At 39.4% G+C, this 19,319-nt stretch overlaps 1 pseudogene; it reads left to right on the top strand.

Annotated features, from left to right (window-relative positions):
- The first annotated feature begins 18,714 nt into the window (after positions 1–18,714).
- Positions 18,715–19,097, top strand: LOC148020900 (protein CROWDED NUCLEI 4-like; annotated as a pseudogene).
- The last annotated feature ends 222 nt before the right edge of the window (positions 19,098–19,319 follow it).

Genomic DNA, 19,319 nt, shown 5'->3' on the forward strand with positions numbered 1-19,319 from the left:
GGAATGTTAAATAATAGGAATCTTTGGTTGAGCTCTAAGATTGGTGGTTGTTAGTAAGGCACATCGCCAACATCTTCTCTTGGGAATGTGGATTAGGAAAATAAGAGCCACTGTTAAAAGAAGGTTTATTCTTCTTAATCCATTTCTTATGGATTGATGTGACTCATTAGCTAGTCCACAGGGTACTAGAGTCATTTTGTCTAACATCAAGAGATCTTTTGCTTTTGTGGCTCTTATGAAACTTCTTCCTCATCTATGCCTTCTATGAGTAGAATATATTCTTTTAGCTTGCTTTCATAGTCTTTTGCTGCAATGTCCTCTTTAGACTTTGTTTTTGCTTATGTGGGGGTTCTGTATTCATCAAAACAACTAAACAACATACAAAATCCATAAAAAATCAACTATTCAGGCCACAAAAACAACAAAAATAAACCAAAAAATCAAGTCATCTCAACCCTCAACATTTATAAATGTAGATGGCCATGGGTGAAGAAACAATGTCAATAGGAAGGGAATTGGGAAAGAGGACCTAGGCTAAAATGGCCAATCATGTAAAAAAGAGATGGGCACCCAAGGAGGAGGTAGGGCATGTATAAAAGGCAAAAAGTGAATGAAGAAGCACATTTTTATGTGTGGCCAAAACCAACTCTCTTCTTGTTCTTGTTCTTCTTCTTTCTTGTGCTTTTGCTTGAGAGAGGGAGTATGAGGGAGTGAGTATCTGAGGGTGAGGGACCGTGGTGGAGAAGCTTTCCATCTTCTCCTCTTCTCTTCTTCTCTTTTCTTCTCTAGTCTCGCATGTGGGAATGGAGCTTGGATCTCGAAGCTTGAGGATCCATCCTGCTTGAGCTTGTATCTTAGATCTTGGACCTATTAGAGAGCTCTTAGGAGGCAACTCGATTGGGCATGAAGGTAAGATTACTGCACTCATAAGTGTGAGGGTGTACATGTCTATGTGAGAGATAGCCATTGCACTTGGCTTGAAACAATAAGCAATCCGTGGGTCTTGGTGGTCGAGCGTCAGCTCCCACAATTGTCTCAAATAGCCAAGCTCTGCCAAGTAAGTAAAAGCCTCTCTCTCCAGAAATGAATTCAAAATGCAAAGTGACCAAGCAAAGCTCAAGACAAATATATTAAAGCATCCAAGAAGCCAAAGTGCATAACAAATGTATCCAGGAGCATAAGTGTCAAATAAAGCTTCAATATCCATAAGTGAGTAAGCACAGAAGCTCAAAGTAATTGACCAAAATCCAAGTATATCAAATATAGCCCAAATGCAAGTGGCAAAGCATGTCATAACCATATTCAATCTTATATATTAATACTAGATATAGCTTGTAGCATACCTAAAATACCATGTAGACACAATAGACATTCAAAGCATGAGACTCACTATTGTATGCTTGCTATCTAGACTATTATGATAGAAATAGACCTGTATAAAACTAAGCTAATCAAGCTCTAAAAAATCCAAGTAGTATCCCAAAGCATAACCATACCATCTGGGCACCAAAATAGCATCCTCAAAGTATCTAACACATTATGGAATTTACTCTTTGCTATCCAAACCAGGACTTTTCTATTTTATGTAAAATAGAGAGCTAAAAAAATGTGCAAAATCAAATTTAAGAACTCAAATCTATAGCTCTCATTTTGATCTTCAATTCTAGCTATAGAATACTCATCTGATATTGTATGCAAAAGTTATAACCAAAATACAAAAGTTATATCAACTTGACATAGTTGTCCACAACTTTTGCAATATGCTATGTATCCACTCAAAATAGATAGAATGACTACACTTTAGATCCATAAGCACTCAACAAGGCTAAGCTAATCCTTGTTGAGAGAAGCTCCTCAATAAGCCAAGAGCAAGTTGGAACAAGCCATGTGGGAGAAGCGAATACTCAATGCATACCTCAGGAGGAAGAAACAATTGATGCCATGAAACCTTGAGCTAAAGCTTTGAATCTAGGCTTAAACAATGGATTAAAAAATGCATCAAATGAATGGCTCTAATAGCAATTGAAAAGTAGTGCCCGAGTAGAACTACATAAGCAAAAGCAAGAGCTATTGGCATATGGACCAAGAGAGCAAGAGAGAGAGATACAAGATGTGAGAACTCCAATGCCTTTCTTAATTTAATAGTTACTAAAATAATAAAATGACACTGATAAATGCCACCACCTATAGTGTACACATGAGTGGTTATAGTGTGTGAAGTAAATACAATAGCACGTCATTACCAAACTTTCATGCAAATTTAGGAGGTATTTGGTAAAATAGGGACTAACTAGACTAGGAGAAAACTTAAAACTCAGTTACTTTTTTGAGTAGAGCTTCTCTCTCTCTCTCTCTCTCTCTCTCTCTCTCTCTCTCTCTCTCTCTCTCTCTCTCTTCCAACCTTTTGGTTGATGTCTTCTTCTGCTATACAGATTTGATGATACCCTGACCTAAGATCCATATAGTCGAAATTTGTATGTTTCATCCACTATCTAAACAACTTGCTGAGACATTGAAAATGAACAATGTAAGTTGAGGGTTTTGATATCCTATTTGCATGTAGTGGTAAGCTAAATCAATTTGACTTGGTATGATACTTCAATCTATTGGATTCCTATCTTGTGGGCAAACTCAACACTAGCATATGTGTTTGGTAAATCTTACTGTTTGAGAGTCTAGATAGCATTGCATATTCCCACAAGAGTATGCATCGATTTGGATGGGCATTACATTTATCCCCATTAGTAAGTATGATACAATATGGTTCCATGAGCAAATAGTTTAAATATCATTTCATTATTTGTCTTGTTATGGATAGGACTACAGGGTTTGAAGCATACAACTAGTAGAGTAGATCTATGTTGTGGAGCTATGGGAGATTGCAGTAGGCAATTTGCTAAAAATGGTAGGTCTTCTCTTGTTGCTCTAAGCTTTTTTTGCGATGCACAAGTTTGAGCCTTTTGATATTCTTGCTGATTGTAAGCATGAAATGCATCTAGGGACAACATTGTTGGTGAAGCAGCAAGGACTTGCATCTCAAAAAAAAGGAAGGGAGGCTTAGGAAGAGCCAAGGAAACTTAATTTTTTTAATGGTCGAGAAAATTTGAAGAGGATGACAACTCTAGACCTACCTTAGGTGTTGTAGAACATGGTGAAGCAGAGAGAATGTAGTTTTCAAGACAAATTTTTTAGTGGATTCAATCACAATTCTATTGCTAACAATACAAAATTGTGAACAAATCATGATTAGTTTGCTTAACATGATATATTAGTGTGATAATGGCTAGTATTAATGGTTCCGACTAGTTATCTTGTATAGGAAAAGTTTGCTATATCTATGGTTTCAACTAGTTTTCTTATCTAGGAATATTTTATATAGAATGCATGTTGAGGGAAGCGGGTGGGTGGATAAATTTGTTTGAACTTGTTTGTCAAAGGGTTGCTTGCTCTATTCTCATGTCAGTGCTGGAAGTTACATGAACGAACCCTATTTCCTAAAAGGCTTAATTAAGGAAGTTGATTTTAAATGTCACATCTAAATATGATAGGACCTAATTAGATAACTAAAGAATGCCTATTGAGGAAAGTGGGTGGGCAGAACCCTTGATGGGCCTATTCTACGATAGGGTGGTCCCAAAGAATTGGGAGGCTTCTCAAAAGGTTTTATCGATATCCGACCCATAGAAATTGTTAGGTTATAATGCCGATTCATGCCATTTTAGGGGACCGGAATGGGACTATGCTCTACGAGTAGAGAGGTTAAGCGACACATCCCTCTCGACGAGAAGCATTCACATTATGCCTATTGATCTTCTCTATATTAGACAATTTCAGCCCATTCTTGGACATATTTGCACACATAGCAGTATAGAATGTTTCCCAAGACTCAGGCAGTGTAACCAATAAGAACAAAGGTGGAAGATTGTCCTTAATTCAACACCATGCGAGGTGACAGCTGGCCAATGATAGCATGAAACCCACTCAAATGCTAAGAAACATTGGTATCTTCCTTCATACGAAGGTCCATAAGCTGCTTTAGCCAATACATTTGAGAAGCAGGGCTCTACTTATCATAGAGATTATGGATTTTCTCCCAAAGATCCCATGCAAACTGCCCATCTGTGACAACATTATAGTAAACTTTCTTGAACCAAGTGTGGCATGGGTTTGCTTCAGCTTGGGTATCTCTCCGTAAAGTAGGATGTCCAAGACCCGACACTAGAATGCTATCAGGAAACCTTGACCACCAAGAACCCAAATTTTAGGTCGATCCTAGTGGGTTCGACCACGAGCGTTCCCTTGCAAGGAAGACTCGAGAAACGCCAAGCAACAAACCCCATAGATTCCATGGAAGTGCCAGGTGACGTCACTTAGACTCGTCTCTCAATGGACTGCTAAAAACGTGCCTCGATGGTGGGCACGTTACAATTGGTATCAGAGTGAAACTTCGTAATGGTATGTGATTGATTAATGTATGATTCATAGACATATCTTTAACGAAAATAACCTAAGTGGTATGGCTTGATTGTCAGGCACCTTTTGCACCCACGAAAGCTGGCATGCAAGAGAAAAAATTCCTTCTCAAGTAGATCAAGGCACTCGATTTTGATGGAAAAAGGGATAGACGTCACAGCGGAGGTGGAGATATAAATTGACTCGATGAATGACTATTTCTCTGCCACGGGAACTGTCGCTACCAATCAAGCAATGATAGCCAAACTTAAGTTAGTTGGTCAGGCTTGGATATGGTGGAAACAATTTGTGCCAAGATCAAGGTATTTCCAAAGCCGCTGTCACTTGGGCTCAATTGAAAGATGGTGTATGCAGAGATACCTTCCGCCAACCTATCAGACTTTGAGGATGAATGAATTATTCAAGCTCAAGCAATTGGAATTAACCATGGAAGCCTACTACTCAAAGTTTGTAACCCTACTAAAGTATGCACCACCTATGGATATTGCATAGCAAGTATCCAAGTTTTGCCATGGCCTGAACACTCCTCTAAACCACCATCTTGAAGCTATGCATCCAATGGACTTGCAAGATGCATTACTTCAAGAAAATCCAATCGTCCAAGAACTTAATTCGGGCAATTGTGATAAAGATGATTCCCAAGATCAGGTCAAGAAATGCCACACATGCGGAGAGATAGGGCACATCTGTAGGAGATGTCCCTACCATCAATGCTTCCATTGCAATGAGCTAGGGCACATCCAAGAAAACTATCCTGACCTAAGTCTAGAAGACATTGAGCCTCCAAGGAAATGAAGCTACACAATTGCAGTCTATCGATATATAGAGAAATCAGATGAAGACGAAAACCTAGAGCCCACTACACCTTTCCAGGATGATTAGCAATCCTAGAAGTTATATCGACATGTAATACAACTTATATTGGGAATAAATCCTACTTTTGTATCTATGGTTAATTGCACTAATATGAGTTGCAGTACTTAAGTCATTATGAGTAGTGCAGTAGACGCATGGTGGGTCCTAACCCATAGGCCCTAAGCCCCATTAATGCTTGTCTTTCCTAGTTCTTCCGAGATGAGGACATCTTGAGTTCTCTAAGGGGGAGAGAATGTAATGTTCCCCACATGCCGCAAAAAACTACCCCCATTTTATTCAAAATAAGCAAAAAAGAACCTTACCCTATGTCGTCTCGCTGATAGCAGGTTGGGGGGGAGGAAAAAATGGATGATGACGTGGAGGTCGTCGATGATAATGTTGGAGAGGAAGAAGACGATGCCATCAGTAGCAACATGGAGGAAGGAGACCTCAAAGAGGGAGAAGGACTAGCCGACAAGGGAGACAAAGGAGATGATGGAGAGAACCATGAGGAAGATGAAGTGGAGGGGGAGGCCACATTCCCTACCATCCTCCCCCTCTCGACTAGTCCACCATGCTTGGCGAAAAGTGGTGGGTGGGGAAAGACCATCACTACTCCACGTCCCCCCCCCCCCCCAAATAATAACAACCTCTCCCCTATATAAACCCCCCCTCCCATAGTAAAGAAAGGGGAGGTACCACCTCTTGTCCCCCCTTTGTTGCCGAGAGAGAGAGAGAGAGAGAGAGAGAGAGAGAGAGAGAGAGAGAGAGAGAGAGAGAGAGAGAGAGAGAGAGAGAGAGAGAGAGAGAGAGAGAGAGAGAGAGAGAGAGAGAGAGAGAGAGAGAGAGAGAGAGAGAGAGAGAGAGGGAGATGTGAGAAGATAGAGAGACATAGAAGAAGAAGAAGAAGAAGAAGAAGAAGAAGAAGAGGGAGAGAGTGAGAGACAGAGAGAAAGAGGTGACAGAGAGGGTGAGAGAGAGAGAAAGAGAATAATCTAAGGAGGATTTTTCTTCTCTTCCCCTCCTTAGAGGGTGACCACATGTGTTGCTCTTCTCCCCATCTCCCCATGAGTTTAACCCCCATCGCAATCGAGAAGAGTCACCTCACTACACCATCTCTTCGATGAGAGAAAGAGAAAGATTTATAAACTAAAAGTATGGCCCCAAAACAAAGGGAGACATGCATCAACAGTAATCCCGTATCCAACAATGGAGCCACCAGCCAGGGAAACATTGGGTATGGATACTTCATATACGAATATCCAGGTATTAATTATCATATCCGCTATTCATTGAGACATAGGTTATGTCCCCTTGGCATGAGCATGAGTTCATTTTAAATAGGTAATCCGAAATTATTTTTCAATAGTTAATGAACTCGTAGGGATTTTAGGATAATTCTTTCCGTAGCCATAGATGACCTTGTGTAGATTTATGCATATGACACATTGAGGTTTGTGCAAACCCTTGAATCCAAATACAATCATTGCATCCCAGTTCTACGCAAAAAAAATCATACGTAGCATAAAGAACATATAAGGTTACTTAAGGGTTATGCACATAGATGGTGCATGCACAAGAAAGATTATATGAAACATACATCGATGGTACACAAATTGATCTTGCATATAAGTCTTACTAATCTCACAAGCTATTAGTTCATTGGGATCTTGAAGTTATGCGTAGCTAGTACAAACAGCAATCATTAGGATTAAAGCCACGATGCCTTGAGATCCATTCGATAGCGACTATGTTTATCAATCCTATTCGGGGTTGGGCTAGATGCAACAACAACTCTAGGGCAAGCGAGGAGCTCAAGGATCAGGAAACCCTAAGTTGAAGGAAAGACCAATGTTTTTGTACTTGTTGGGAAGAAGGCTGGGTTATCAATCAATGTAAGTGATTACTAGAACTTATGTCTTGTACAGTGTTTGAAACATTAACATATGCCTTAGCCGAAAGAAGGGTGTGTTAAGAAAATTTTACATAGAACCGCTCTTGATTCCAAGGGGGAGAGCAAATACGCGATGGAAAGGTTATCGCGACTATTCTTGCAATGTTTGGAAAAGGATATCATTAATAGAACTTATGTCTTGTAGTTACAACTTAGCCTTTTATACTTAACCCTAGTAGGCTAAATATTGGCTAAGGCATTTAGGCACTTTTACTCTATTACAAGTCATCCAGGCCTAGAAGAGCTTTTCCTCAAAGCTAAATTTGGGAACAATATAAAAGGATGAGTACATGAATAGCTTCAAATAGATGAAGTCATGTTGAAATAGAAGTCCATCTAAAGAAGTCGATGAAGAAAGACTGTGTAAATGGAACAAACTATTGTAGGCTATCCAAAACAGGTTGCAGTACAAATCTTGCCATATCTTGAAGTAGAAGTGTCCAATTTCCATGTGTGAGGTATAGAAATGTAGAGGACAATATGTAGTATCCAGTCATACCATCAAAATCAAATTTTGATGAAGATAAAGCATTTAATTTAAGAATATAAATTTATTATAGCAAGCTGATTATTGTCCAGTGAATGAACTATCCTCTTGAAGAAGCCATGGAAATTGTTCCAAATATGAAGCATGTTGCCAAGATTATTCCATAGGCAAACCCTTTTACTTAATATAATACTCCATAAGTACTCGGTTCCTTTGAACTTTCTCCCGCTTACCAATAATCTTTTTAGGTTCATAAATGATCAAACCATCTTCATTAAGGGGAGTTAGTTCTTCAAGAACTTGGATTTTAGGGCAAACATACTTCTTAAGTTGAGATACATGAAAGACATTGTGGATGCGTGTAGTTGAAGGTAAATTAAGTTGATAGGGAAGATCCCCAACTCTCTTAACTATTTGGTATGGACCATAATACCTTTGACCAAGTTTATTATGTCCTCCCTTAAGAGAAGAATAACGGGATTTTAGAACCTTTAAGAAAACCCATTCACCTTTATCAAACTCCACATGTCTTCTTTTCTCATCCACATAAGCCTTCATTGTCTCTTGAGATTTTCCAATGTTGTCCTTGCATTGCTTCATAAAAGCCTCCATATTCTTTGACTCTTCACTAGCATTCGGATTTACATCATCATGAAATAATGCGGAAGGCATTTGAACCTTGTAACCATATATTGCTTCAAAAGGAGACATTCCAATACTCATGTGATGAGTATTATTATAACAAAACTTTGCAAGATGAAACCAATGGTCCCAAGTGCTTTGTGTGTCATGGCAAAAATGACACAAATAAACTTCTAGTCATTTGTTGACCCTTTTAGTTTGCCCGTTCGTTTGTGGATGATGAGTTATACTAGGAGTTAAAATAGTCCCCATAGAAGAGAAAAAACTCCTCCAAAAGCTACCCATAAACTTGGTGTCATGATCGGACACAGTCTTCATTGGCATTCCATGAAGCTTAAAGACACCCATAAACTGATTAGCTTGCTTTGCTATAAATTGAGCCTTTATTGGAATGAAATGGACTGATTTAGTCAACCGACCTATCACCACATAAATCCTATTTCACTTGTGCTTTGTTGTAGGCAATCCCATTATGAAATCCATGCTAATATCAGTCCACTTCCCATGAGGAATAAGTAGTGGTTGAAGAAAACCACCATGTAGAAGTGTGGAATCCTTATTTTATTGACATGGAAGACAACTAATGATATAATATTTAACATCTATCCAAATCCCTTTCTAATAAAAGCTCTTATGAATATTATCAAATGTTTTGAACAAATCATGATGTCCCGCTAAAGATGAAGAGTGCATCTCTTGCAAAATGTAGTCTTTGAAATATGATTGAGGAGTCAAGAAAACCCGTCCTTGATACCATAAAAGACTATTATGATATTTATAATTTGGATACTCTTCTCCTTTGCCTTGCTAAAATTCCTTCATCATTTTGGATGCAGTGGAAAGACAATTTAGCTTATCCATATTGACTTATTCGCAAAAATGTGTATAGTGTCACTATCTATCAGGATGAACACATCCATCCTATGAATATTATCCTTCATACAAAGTGTATTAGGGCTCTTAGAACTTGTCCAATAATCCATGGAAATGAAAAAACTAGTGGTAGCAAGTGTCTCATCAAAAGTTCCTCCTAGATCGAAAGGAATACTACGATCCGGATCAAAAGAAAAAGTGTCAACATGGTCATAAAAATATCATTGCCCAAGTTCTTCCTCAAGATCTTCATTTCTAGCAGTAAATATAAATTCATTGACCTCATCAATGCCATCTTCATAATCCTCAAAGACTAACATACTATGAACCTTGGCTTTTGTATTTTTGTATACACATTTTGTGGCGTGGTCAGCTATATACGTTTTCCCACAGTTGAAGTATAAGCATTTTTCCTTTCTTTTTTTATAGAGGTCTATAGGAATAGAATTTGGATTCATATTGGCTGAAATAGATTTAGGCTTGTTGTCCCCTTGTTTAAAATCTACTCTTGGACTCTTTGCTGTCCTAAAATTGCTTTCAGGACTTGAAGCATTGAATGATGGATAAGTTGGCACTTTTAAGCTCCCATTCGGTGCATGATTGCTGCCATAAGTATTGCCAACTTGTCCTTGTTTTAAAACAATCCTTGGTTGTCCATAACTAAGGTTAAATGGGGACTCCCTTCCTATATTTCCTTCCATACCGCTCCACAAGCTCAATAGTTTTGAAGAGATTGGTAGGGTTTTGAGCCGCCATAACACCAAACCAATAATACAATCCATTGAGATTTGTTCCTAAGATAAAGAAGGCTCTAAACAATACATGTACTTGTGGAGTTTATCTTCATCACTAATTCTCTCTACATACATGGTAAGATTGAGGAATTGGTTTGCATACTTCCGTACACTTAGGCCTCTTTGCTCTAATTCATAGTATCTCCATGCCAATTTCTCATTTTGAAGAGGAGAGACAAAGACCTCAGCCATAAGTGTCGAATGTATCCCAATTCTCTACAAGTATGTTCTCCTTCTTAATGTATCTCCACCAAGTATGCGCAAATCCCTCCAAATGTAAAGATGAAAAATGAATCTTTATATAATCAATTTTAGGGAATATATCAAAGTAAGATTCTAATTTTGAAATCCATTCCTCTAGACCAGATGGTAAAGATGATTGATCATTGTACTTTGCTAAAATGATATTATCCTTCACCTCTCTTTCATGAAATGGTTGCTATCCCAATATAGACTACTCATGGGTATTAGACATGGAACCCCCAAAATAAGATGGTACTCTCCCAATGGGTGCATGAGAACTAGTATGAAACCTTCCCATTGGTAGAGGACCTCTAGGAAGTTGGGTATTTAGCCCAAAAGCTTGGGAATTAGCACCATTCAAATTGCCCAAATAGTCATCATGCCTTTGTGAAGTCTCACCTACTTCATATTGACTATTGGGAATACCCCTTCATTCAATGATACCATGACCTTGACCATTTTGGTTAGGTGGCTGAAGTGCGACTGAAGGTTTAGTGTTTGAATGAGTTTCTCCTTAACTTTCTTGGTTCCCATTTGCATATGCATCCATTAGGATATTTGAGTCATTATTTGAGCATTAGATTCTACTAACTTATCAATTGTAGCCTTTGTTTAGATAGTAGAATCCACCAACTTCTCAATGGAAAACTTCATTTGATTAGTAGACCATACCATCTGCTCCACTCTAAATAACAACTCCATATGCCTTTGAGCATACCTATTCTCATGTTCACAATGGTATTATTGAGTGCACTAATTTCACCTTACATTTGAGGCTCTTTAGGTCTCTCTTGAGGTATATTATCTAACATGGAATTTTTTATTTTTTGTGCACACTCATCCTGGGCCTTACTCTTTTATTTATGACCTGCTATAATAGTGCAGTCTTGCAATATGCCCTATCAGAAAATTGGGTATAACTTGAGCTAGGAAACTTCGATTCCCAATTTTTTTAATTCAAATCAAAGTTAATGATGCCCTCTTCAAGATAAGCTATAGCACATCATAACAGGTTTAGGATAGAAATTCTACAATTCAATCTCTAATTCTGAACTGTCTAGGCCTACACCCTATTTTAACCGGTAAGTACCATGTTTCCACCTGTAAGAGAAAAGTGGTAGTGCCTAATGGCTACCAAACCCTGAAGGAAGTTGGATAGGACCTATGGATACCCTGTAGCACTGTACATGTACTTTAGTATGAAGATTGGATCTCTAATGACTTGTATATATCTTGCAGTGTCTTGTAAATCCCATGTTTTACCATGTTTTTCTCTTGAAGGTACTTGAGTCTTTGAAAATGCTTCAAACTTTAATTATCCATTCGTTGTACCTATGTGAGGGATAAAACGGCAGAATAGGCTCCCTATATGGGCTCCAAATCACCAGTAGGTGGGCAAAGTTTCCCTAGGTCAATTGGTTGCACCCCATGATCTTTAATAGTGAGGGAGGGTCACCTCTCTTTTGTCTCACTATCTCCCCTGGCATCCACCTTTTTCCTCAATGGGAATATCAACATGGCAGTTGTATACTACTCTAATCAATCAGCATGATATGCATTACTGAAATGTCCATTTAGCTCTTTTCATGAAATGCAAGGGAATTGAAATGTTTGGTAATATGAATAGGAAGAAGGTTTTACCAATGCAATTTTGATTGCTAGTACTTACCCTTTACAATATTTCAAACTTGGGCAAAGGAATTCAACCAATCAAATGAAGGTTATGTATCGAAAAATTGTGAGTGATATCCATGATGGAATATATTGAAATGAATGCTAAGATTCAAAGTAATGGGCTCTAATTAATGGTGAGAGTATTAATCTCTAATCTATTAATCAATTTCAAAGATTTAATTGACCAATAATCTCTTATCAACAAGTGAAAAAGCTCAAGCAAGTGGATTATTGTGAGATTTCAGAGATTGAACAAGTGGAACACCTTGATTAAGCTTGAAGAAGATGGTTGGTGTCAACTACAATCCAAATATTAGAAAAGCCTTCCATAGTCCACCATGAATCCATCATAAAGCTTGAAAAATCCATAAGATCAACTCGTATAAGCTCAAATGTGGTTGAATCCGTGAAGAATCAATGCCCCAAGTAGCTTGCTTGAAACTTGAATGTCAAATATTCAAGTCTCTTGAAGAAAAACCCCAAAATAATCCTTCAATATGAGCTTCAAGATCCTCAATAGGCTGAAATCATTGCTTCAATCTTGCAGTCCTTTCTACTTCAAAATGATGGTATAGAGACTTTGGAGGTTGGAAAGGGCCAAAGATTGAAGAAATTGAAGCTTCCCTATGTGAAGCTATGGCTACCCTGCTGTATACTAGGGTTTTAGAGAGAAAAGATGAAGATCAGTGACCTTTAAGGCTTCTTCCTGCTGAAGACAAGGCCCAGTAGTATTTCAATGATTATGCAATCCATCAGGAAGGTGATTGCGTTGACTATGGACTATGATCTATTGCAGGAATCCAATGCAAATTTTGGAGCATTTTTCGGGCTGCTCCTTGGCCTCAATATTGTATCACCTGTTTTCAGGCATTGGTACTCTATTTGATGCACAAGGGATGAAGAATCATTTACCCATGGTTTAACAGGAAGAAGATGTCACTGGAGTGTAAGATTGATGCATTTCTTGGTAGCCATCCACCAAGCTCAAACTTCAACCAATCTAACCTTTTATTGGACTTGCTACAACCAAAGTAGCAAGAGGTGCATCTAATGTAAGAGCACCAAAGTAGCAAGAGTTGTACCTTCTATGAATTTCCTTCATAAGGAATCATACCTTGTGGTGGCAGTCCAAGGTTTGATATGCTTCCCCTCCTCCAAGCACCTTGTTGGCATTGCCCATGTCTAGAAGAGTTGCTACCATGACCACTCTAACTCCATAGGCAAAAGTTGCTAGATAGAACAAGCCTCTCAATAGTGAGGTTTCAAGTGTGCATAGGCTTTATCTAAAAGATTAGACAAAGATTCACAATAAAGAAGCCTTGATTTTCTCAAATGCTAGCTAAACATTGATACTCCTATTAGAAATGATGATGCCGATGAAAAATGTCCTACAAGCAAGCCATATTCCACAAGAAGTTAGATTGGTCTTAGCTATTGAATATCCAAGGTGAACTAAAGTACCAATCCATTGATGGTCTAAAGAGAACTTAGGAAGCCACTCCTTCAAATCCAATATGCTCAATGATTCTTATTAATTCATTAAGCTCCAAGAAGTCAATACAAAAGGGATCATTTTTGAGTTTGCTTCTATTGATTCTATGCATCATGGAATTCAGCGTGATCTTTGTTGAATACATCTCCTACTTCTTCCACATGTCACTATGAGCATGCAGCCCTTAGCTTACACATTGCTGCTAGTGATGTTTGCATTAATGACTGTACTCCCAAACATGTCTATCCACATGATTTTGGACAGGGCCTACCTATGATAGGGGTGCTTCAAAAGGAGAAAGGCATGAATTGTTTGTTAATTGCTGTCCTGATATTGATTGTGCATCAAAATTAAGATTTTTGTTGGTGAAAATTGGTACCTGAGCAATGTAGGGATCAATAATTTCAAATTATGTGTTGTTGCTCCCTCAACCATAACCTATATGAAGAGTTAAAATTAGCACCATGTAAAGTTGCAGCTTGTGATCCTTCACATGATGGCTGCAAATTTTGGAGTTAGTATACTGATAGCATTATAAAGAAACCAAATTCATTGTTTATACACTCATACATACAAAGATTTTAGTTGGTTACACCTTAACACCACCTAATACTACAGAATCACAGAAAAACCTATTAATAGTGCTTTACAAAATCATAAGGCAACCCCTCCGAGCTTTCTGTGCTCATCCTTACTTTTCTCAGCCTGGACCCACCCCTCTCCTTTCTAGTGTATAACTTTCTGTACATGATACATCAGCTCCCTACCTTGCTATTCCTTCCTTGAGCTCTATCTTTAACTTTCCTGCCCACCACTTAATGCCTCTTGACTCACCACTTCAGCCTTTTCTGGCAAAATAAATTTTGACTAATTATATTATTCAAAACCATTAAAGAACTACCAAGGGCTCAACAGCATAGCTGGAGTTGAAAGTTGACATCGCACATCATGAATACAAGGCCTCCCAAATCCATTTGGGGGGATTGGGAAAGAGAAGCCAAGGAGCTAGGCAAAATCGATATGAAGGAACAATTGCTCAAGATCTGTTGATGTCAAGCATCTCCTCGAAGCTACTCCCACAAAGAGATTGGATAAAGGAATTGTCATGCACTGAATGGCTCTCCCAGTTGAAAATTGGCTTCAAATTTTACATCTCTTGAAATTTGATCCACTATACTTAAAAAACCATGTTGAAGAAAAGGACAAGAAAAATTCTTAAAACTCTCACTTGAGCATTTGTGGTTACTTCCTTTGTGTCATGATCCTTTTGCATTTCATATTTGATCATCTTAAGGTAGCATCCCATAGACATCTTACAATATGGAAACCAAAACTGGCTGATAATTAATACATGTGCTTAAACATTACTGATGGCACCTCTGATGAAAGCCATGCCATGGTGCTTGATGTTCCTTGATGTAGCCCTTCGTGTTACCAACCAGTTACCAACTGTCTTCTCCTCAACATAATCTTCTTCATGTGCCCTATGTCTCCAGTTTTCTACTCAATGTGAGTGTTGGGCACTACCTTTTTGGGCTCCTCCTTGATATACAGGTTTGTTTAGACCTGTATTTGCTATGCTACTCTTCATGGCTTTCACGGCTTTTGCATTTCCCACCTTCACAGCTTCCGGAAGGAAAGTCTTTTAGTCTTCTTCCTCATCTAAAAGATCACCGCAATAGCTGGCCCAATAGTCGAGCAATTGGTTGATATTGCAGCAGGAGCTCTGGCCATATCGGGCTACATAGTGGAGGACACTCTTATTGTACTTGTCAATGATCAAAATCTGTGCATCCTTCTAACTCTCATGCTTGTGTGTGCTTGCACACATGCATGTGTACTGATTTCCATTTTAGGGTTTTCCTTGTACAAACTCTCATAAAAAATCCAGAGAGGATCCGTGTGAAAGAAGAGCCAAGAAAGTTATTCTATATATAAGTAATCAGAATAGCTTTGACAAATTAAGAAGACCCAAAGAAAAGAGAGAGAGAGAATATATGCCACCTCATCTGGAGCATCATGCTTCTACCTTGGTAACTATACACCTTTCTCTCTCTTTTTTTTGGTTCCTTCTTGGAGCCTTTACTCTTCTTTGAAACATCCTTTGATGATGATGCTTTTCTTATTGAAACAGAAACATGCATATGCAACAAATTTCAGTACACATAGTGAACGTTCGATGAGAAAACCTCACACCATCCTAGTCCTTGAAATATTAGCACACATTTTGAATTGAGGTATCACTAGCCCAAGATGTGGCTAGCATATAGTGGCACAAAGACTCTAGCAATGCACTCACCCTCTCTTAATGATTTGAGTTGGCCCAATTTGAGATGGCTTTAATTGAGGTGCATCATAGGTACATGTGGACCACTTGTTGGTGCATCTACAATTAGACTGCCATTGTCCAATTTATGAAGGAAGTACACGCTGTAGGGGCTTCTAGGTAGTAGAAGCACAATACCGTAGATGTTCATCAACGCTCTCTCTCTCTCTCTCTCTCTCTCTCTCTCTCTCTCTCTCTCTCTCTCTATCTATCTATCTATCTCTCTCTCTCTCTTATCTCCACTCGAAGCTTATGATATCTAGTATCAGTTACAGTTGTTTCTTTGTCGTTAGAATGATGCTACTAATTTCTGTAGCAACTTTTCCAAACCTGTCCCTGTTTGGACTGCATCCTGTTTTGGCCCTGTTCCAAGTGTTTTGAGTACTTCTTATCCAACTTGAGTCAATACCCAGTACCTATACACTCAAATGAGTAGGAGAGAGCATTCCATGAATATGGCATTACAAGATTGCATCCCCAAAGCATCATACCCTTGAGAATGCTCCATTTTCAAGATTCCAGTTATTGTACACTTGAATCATGAGAATAATGAATAGGATGCCATGAATTTGCTTTGCATCAAAGTCTCAAACTTGGGGATGTATTGGTTATTGAGATACTAGCACTTGAACATTTTAAGGTTCAAGTTCTACATGTCAATGAATACAGCTTCAACTCTGCTCCTACTTTCAAGGAGTACCTGCACACGAATCTTGTGAGTGGTTCAAGGAATTATGAAATGGATGATGAAGATGATCATGGGTCTGTCACTCTACTGGATGCTAACACAGCCAGTAAAGCAAGGGGCCAAAATATCTATATCCCATATCCCAAAGTCATGATAGGGAATGTAGCAGGAAGAATGAAACAAACCCAAGAACTTTATGTTCCAATGCCACAAAAACAGCCACCAAAAACCTCATGGCATGAGCCAAATGCTTCTCTAGCTTATAAAAGGTTTGACAAACTCAACTTTCCCTTGTCTGAGCTGAGAAGGGAAGCCTTGGAATCTCAGCAATCTAGCAACTCATCGTTTTGGTTAAGTGGAATACAACTTGGGTCTCAAAATGTCAGCACCTCATCATTTCGCTACAGTGACATGATGAAGTTGATGCCAGACCCCAAAACTTATTTGAGCATGGAGGTTGGAGTGACTGAAGCAAGAGAGTACAGAAGTGCAATAGCAAAAGGTTTCAAGATTCCAATTATTGTACACTTGAAGGGATCTCAATCCAGCCTAATGTTTCATCTCAAGAAGCTCAATGCCATCTTTCAGAGCAACACTCAGTGAGGGGCTTGTGAATGGTTATCTTGCTAATAAGCTTTCATTGCCTCCAGGCTCTCATGCTACATGATGTGAAGTAAGCATAGTAAGTTCCTTTGGCCGAAAATTTATTTGAAGAGTTTGCTAAAGCAAAGGCACAAGAAAGAAGAAGGCTTTGGTGCTAATGAAGACTTTGAAACAGAAAGCGAGCCAAACGAAGACGACTTCCTTAGAAGACACTGTTTTTCTGCTCAGGGCCTTGAGTATGACCGTTGGAACTGTACAAGACAGCACCGAAGACATTCATTGGCCTTGTCAGTTCAGATAGACCTTAAGTCCAATCTCAACAGTACACAACACTTCAGGGTCTTCATCAGGACTTGGAATGTTGGTGGAAGACCTCCACAAGATAAGATGAACCTTGAGCAATGGCTTAATTCTACAGAACCTGCTGACATATATGTAATAGGATTCCAAGCTGCGAAAGGTAATGGTCAGAGTAGGAGCCCTGGAAAGGTTGTGACATTGGTATGTGTGGATGCTGAAGAGAAGCATAATGTCCAGGATGTTGAGAATGCCAACGCCATTTCTTCTATTTCTTCTCCACAAGGACAATACTCACAGGAGCGAGACCTTTTCTACTCATCTCCTTTTCCACAAGTTGAAGCTCTGGAGGAAGACATCTGCACTCTTGCATCGATGGAGGAGAACACATCAGGGGCCACAAAAGGAGGTGCGAAGGCCCCACGTGCTGATTTTCTGGACAGAGGAATGCTTCGGGATGGCAGGTAAAAGACAAGGAGAAATCTCTGACAAAGCAGATGAGAATTTTTCTTCAAGACAACTTTTTTGCTCTGTACTCAGAAGGAATTCCTGACAGAAGACAACCTTCATATTTTGGACAGCCCCCAACCTTTAAAGCTTCTTCGAGGATACATCACGTTTATTGGTGATCTGCACAATTCGGACAGCGCACAATTCTGACAGCTGACTATACTTTCAGTAGCAAATGTGGAGGCGGAAGCGTCCGACTGCTTCTTGTGAAGACAACACACAATTCGGATATCTGACTATACTTTCAGTAGAGAATGTGGAGGAGGAAGCATCCGACTGCTTCTTGTGAAGCTTGAAACAGAGTGTAGACTGCTTCTTGTGAAGCTTGAAATAGACTGTACTTCCAATACCTCCGAGTTCAGACGAAGGCCTCTCCTCCGGGTTCAGACGAAAGCCCTTCTCTCCTCCGAGTTCAGACGATGCTTCTTGTGAAGCTTGAAATAGACTGTACTTCCAATGCAGTCATGACTATGAAACAACAACATCATCATCATCTTCTTTCGCATTTAACCCGCTCTCTCGGCCTCTTCTCCCCCGGCCGTGATCAAGCCAGTCCTGCTAGCATCAGCCATGGTTTGACCAGCTGCACCACGACTTCTTCCCTGCAGAAGGCTTGAAGCAAGAAAAGCAGAAGGATACTGCAAGCACTGAAGGTGGTACTGTGTGTACCTCGGACTTCCCGGCTTTCAACGTTCTCTGCTTTCCCCTTTCTCCCATAGCCGCGCCTTCCATTTCCTCGCTTTCTCACAGGAATGGCCTTGTGGAGGGATTGTTTGAGACCGTGAAGTCATCAAAACGATCTTATGTATTCAACCTTAAGGAAGGAGCGTGCAGCAAATTTTACAGCCCTTCTAGAGGCACAACAACGTGAAGAGAATCTGAAGAAAGCTCAGACAATTGAGAAGCAATGTGTTGAAGATCCAGAAAAGGCTTTAAAGGATATGCGAGTAAACTCTGCTAATATGAAGGTCTCTGCAGAAGACAAGCTCTCTCAAGCAAGAGAAATGATCGCCGAAACTAAACAAAAGATTCTTGCAGCAGAGTCAAAGTTGCGTGCAGCAGATGCCTTGGAGGCAGATGCCACTCGCAAACACGGTATTGCAGTGAGAAATTTGCAAGAAGCTGAGGCTCGTGAAGATCATTACGACAATCAAAACTGGATCTGAATGCTAGGATTTCTGAGTAACAAAAGGAGTTGATTGAATTGCAGCGAGTATTGGACATTCAAAAAGCAGAGCTAGAGTCGAAAATGTCAGATTATGAGGCATCCCTAGCAATACTGCGCCTTGCATGGATGCCTTGAGCTCCTTGATTTGATCCTTCTTCTAGTCTTAGAAAAATGGCCTAAAATGACCAACTAGTTGCCAAATCCGGTCTGTCAGCCTCTAAACTTGGTCTAAGTTTCATT

This window comes from Lygodium microphyllum, chromosome 18 (assembly GCF_053477565.2).
Source record: "Lygodium microphyllum isolate KBCC chromosome 18, Lygodium_microphyllum_v1.1.10, whole genome shotgun sequence".
NCBI lineage: Eukaryota > Viridiplantae > Streptophyta > Polypodiopsida > Schizaeales > Lygodiaceae > Lygodium > Lygodium microphyllum.